General features: G+C 42.1%; 1 pseudogene across 1 annotated transcript; it reads right to left on the bottom strand.

Annotated features, from left to right (window-relative positions):
* Window positions 1-1,153: 1,153 nt before the first annotated feature.
* Window positions 1,154-3,155, bottom strand: LOC311606668 (peptidyl-prolyl cis-trans isomerase A-like; annotated as a pseudogene). Its single transcript has 2 exons — window positions 3,072-3,155; window positions 1,154-1,685 (listed from the first exon to the last, which is right to left on the bottom strand). The product of its transcript is annotated as a peptidyl-prolyl cis-trans isomerase A-like (transcript).
* Window positions 3,156-4,362: the final 1,207 nt, after the last annotated feature.

Genomic DNA, 4,362 nt, shown 5'->3' with positions numbered 1-4,362 from the left:
CTGCTGTAATTGTGGCTGTTAAAAATTGTGAAGGCCTGAGACTGCACAGTCCCTGTAAGCTGGTATAGGACGTGTATCTCCTGAGCAAGAGACAAACTTTTGTTGACATATATGTCATAGGTTCTTCTGTCACCTGAGCACATGGAGTAGACATAAACCATAGATGTGAAACTCCACACTGAGGGTGCCTCAGCTTTAAGGTTTTTCTCCAGAGAGAGAAGTTAGTTATCTTGATTGTCCTGGACAACAAATAATTCTGGTCTGTTCTCTGGAGGGAGACATTGGCTTAACCTTTAATTCTGTTTGCTACATAGGAATCTTTGAAAACATGGTTTGTGTAGAATAGCAGTGTTTCTGTTCACTCAGGGTATGGAAGTATGGAAAATTCATAGGGCATTCTTCTTAAAAATGTGTTTATTTGTTTGTTTGCTTGCTTTACATTCTGTAGTAGCTCCATGCTTCCTCATCTTCCAGCTCTACTCTCCCTTCCTCTGCCCACCCCCTCCTTTATTCCTCAGAAAAGGGGAGCCTCACTTCCTATCTACCCCAGTTCCTCAAGTCATATAAAGACTGACCATGTCCTCTTCTCCTGTGGCATGGCAAGGCAGTTCCAACAGGGGGAAGTAATTGAAAAGTTGGCAAGAGGGTACATGCCAGAGACAGCCCCACCTCCCCAGGCCCACATGAAGCCTGAGCTACCCATCAGCTACATCTGTGTAGGCGGCCTAGGTCAAGTCCATGTAAGGTCCTTGGTTGGTGTTTCAGTCTCAGTAAGCCCCTTCGGACCCTGGTTAGTTGGTTCTGTTGGCTGGTTGTGGTGTCACATGCTGTAGGATTTGCTAAATTAGGCAGAGGCAGGAGGATCATGAGTTCGAGGCCAACCTGGACTACATATTTAAAAATGGGGCTGTAGAGGGGGCTCACAGTTTAAGAGAAGTCTTTCTTTCTTTCTTTTTACTATTTACTTTTTATTCACAATCATAAACTTAACTCTGCAATCCAGCTAAACTTGGAGGGGAATGAGGACAATATGGAACCCAAAGAACTTCAGTGAGAGCAGAGATTACAGGGTACTGGGAACAGATCCGGTGGGCGCTCTCCTGAGCTACAGAAGGAATGATCTGGTGGCTAAGATACCCACAGATCAAAGGCATTAGAGTTGTCCACAGTTAGAAATGGTGATCTTCTTGCTGGTCTTGCTCTTCCTGTACCCAAAGCACTTCATGGATTCTATGACTCCCTTTGCCTTCTTTCACCTTCCCAAAGACCACGTGCTTGCCATCCAGCCACCTGGTCTTGGTAGCATAGATAAAAAACTGGGAACCATTTGTATTTGGTCCAGCATTTGCCATGAACAAGATACCAGGACCCGTATGCTATAGGATGAAGTTCTCATCCTCAAATTTCTCCCCATAGATGGACCACATGCCATTATGGCATGTGAAGTCACCACTGTGGCACATGAATCCTAGAGTAATTCTGTGAAAGGAGGAACCCTTATATCTAAATCCATTTTCTCCAGTGCTCAGAGCACAAAAGTTTTCTGCTGTCTTTGTAACTTTGTCTGCTAAGAGCTTGAAGGAGACGTGGCCCAAGGGCTCACCATCAACCGTATTGTGGAAGAACACAGTGGGGTTGACGATGGCTGCAGCAAGCGATGAGAGGGGACAGCGGCATCTGCAAAGCTGAAAAGTGTTACAAACAGTAGTACAAGTAAGGTGTATAGAGTCAGGCCAATCTATCAACCCCACCACTATCACTTAGCAGCTTTCAAGGAAACTTGTATTTCTATTTGTTGTCTATAAAGTGGAAAGAATAAGAACTATCATGTATAGTTACTGTAAGAATTAAAGCAAACTGTCAGTAGTGAAATATGTGTAAATGTACTCATTTACAGCAATTTAATATATGTGTAGATGTTGTAATATAGCATTGCAAAGCATTATTAATTGCAAGTGTATTTAGCTTTGAAATGCCCTTTAATATATTTATATTGAATACAATGGTGAATCCTAAGTAAGAAACTGCGTTGGTACCAGCTCAACTACAGACCTTCTGAGAAGCTTTGGCATGCCACAGAACCTACTTGATCCGGGAATGCAATGACTAAGGATTAATGTGTGATGGTGCCAGTCTGGTAGTGACAAAAAAATTTGAGTCTGTATATTGTCTCAGTAGGAAAGTGTGTCCTTGATGAAATAGTCAGATCTGTCAGGGACAGGTCTGTGAGGACCTTGGGACTGAGCAGGGCACTAAACAGGGTGAAATACAGTAGCAGCCATGCAATTACTTTGCAAGGAGCAGTGAGGTGTTCATTTAAGACATTTAAACCTGTCAATTAATGGGTTGATTACCATCATTTCTAGAATCAAGTCAAAGATGAAAAATAAGAACACAAAGTGATGAGTGGGAGAAAGGTGTGGCAATGAAGCCATTTTATAGCTTCATTTTGGGATGAAGGGAGGTCTACTTTTAGTTAGGCCATGACCTATAACCCAGGTTAAGTACTTCTGGAAATCCCAGCTGTTGTCAGGCTGTGTGGAGCCTGGCCAGCCTTTTTTTCAAATGACCCAGTGTGCTGTTGCTACCTCTGGCTTCTCCTGAGCTTCAAATTGCTGCCTGAAGCAGCTGCTCAAACACTTTAATGGCCACAATTAAACCGTCCCAGAGGCTGACCTTTAGACATGGCTGTGGTGAATCAGGCCAACTGGCCTGGGGTCTGCCGTCTTTGGCAAAGCCTTGCACGTTGTGTGTGACTTTGTCTTTCATTTGGCTTCCCTGAGCATAGACTAAGAGATCAGATTTCCAATAGCTCTGGTAGAAATGGGGCAAGACAGGGTCATACAAAAAATTAAAATACCCTGATCAGAAATGTTCTTGGAAATAGTGTGTTTTAAAGAACCCTCAGAATGTTCAGGAGTTCTTAAATTCTTTCATCGTATAGAGTCACATTTTTCCTAGAATAAAGGAACAGAATTTATGGCCAGAAGTTACTGTTTTTAATCATTGGTTATGATCAATGATACAGGAAGGCCTTCAAATATGAGATACAGCTGTGGCCAATGGTTTACCTGTGGTCCATAGGAGACAAGGCTTCCTTCATTTGGTTCACTAATGGTTCTAGCCGGCTGACTGGTATTTACCAGAAGCTCCATGAATGGTTAAAACATAGGGGAGTGTAGACAGAAACTCTACCTCTACACAGCTAGAAATCTGGTATGTATGTGACTGAGACAGCCATAATTTGTGAGGAATTCTATGAAAGAAAGAACTATATGGTATGAAGTGACAGGATATCAACACAAAGGGACAAGGACTTTGGTTAGCAAGGCGAAAGGAAGGGTATTTGGCTCATAACAAAAAGGGTTCATCTATGATGTGTTCACAGGAATACAGACAGTATCAATTAGGCGAAGTACCTTAGCAAGGAAATAACTTAAGTTTAAACAGAACAAAACAAAAACAGAAGGTGTGGGCCTGGAGAGATACCTCAGTGCTTAAAAGTGCCTGTTTGTATATATTCTTTCAAGTTGCATTTATGTATTCAGAATATATATGCATATACATATACCTCTATGTTTCTAACAATAACTAATGACAAAGGGGGCCACGAGTTTCAAAAATCAGCAAGGAGGGGTACATGGGAGAACCTGAAAGGAGCAAAATAAAACATGGGAACGATGCAGTTATATTATAATCTCAATAAATAAAACGAATAATTTAAGTAAAGCACTTGCTGTCTTTACAGAAGACCCAGGTTCAGTTCTTGGCATCTCCATAGCAGCTCACAAACATCTGTAGCTCCAATTCTGGGGCATCTGATAGTCTTTCTACCTCCCTTTCACCAGCACACGTACGTACCTGTAGGCGAACACTCACACACATACAGTAAAATAAATAAATCTTATTAGAAACTGCTTTAAAAACAAAAAGAAGGTGAAAATGAAGGGAAACTGCTAAAACTGTGGGAGATAGGTAAGTTTTAATATACAGGATGAGGTGGTAGGGAAATCTGGGCTTTATTCTGTCTTTAGGGTCCCAGGATTGTCATTTATAACAGGCAGAGTGGGTTTAAAAAAAAAAAAACCACAGAAATTACTCTACTGTTCTGCAAGCCACAAGTCTAAGGTGAGGTGGTAGCAGGTTGTTTTCTTGAGTCTCTGGGTGAGAATGTCTCCTCTGAGCAATTGGTGGCTGAATGCCTTGGCTCCATACCGTTGGCTGAATGCACGCCATTGTAGACCCTCCCTTTGCCTTCTCAGCCCCCTCTCTTTTCTGAGCTTCCTCTTTGATGTCATCTCTTCTTACTGCATACCACTGGTCATCAGACTTGAAGCACAGTGAAGGAAATCTTGGTTGAGA

Source organism: Acomys minous, assembly GCF_964271855.1.
Source record: "Acomys minous genome assembly, chromosome: 1".
Classification (NCBI taxonomy): Eukaryota; Metazoa; Chordata; class Mammalia; order Rodentia; family Muridae; genus Acomys; species Acomys minous.
Note: the sequence above shows the minus strand (reverse complement) of the source record. Positions and strands in the feature narration are given on the sequence as shown.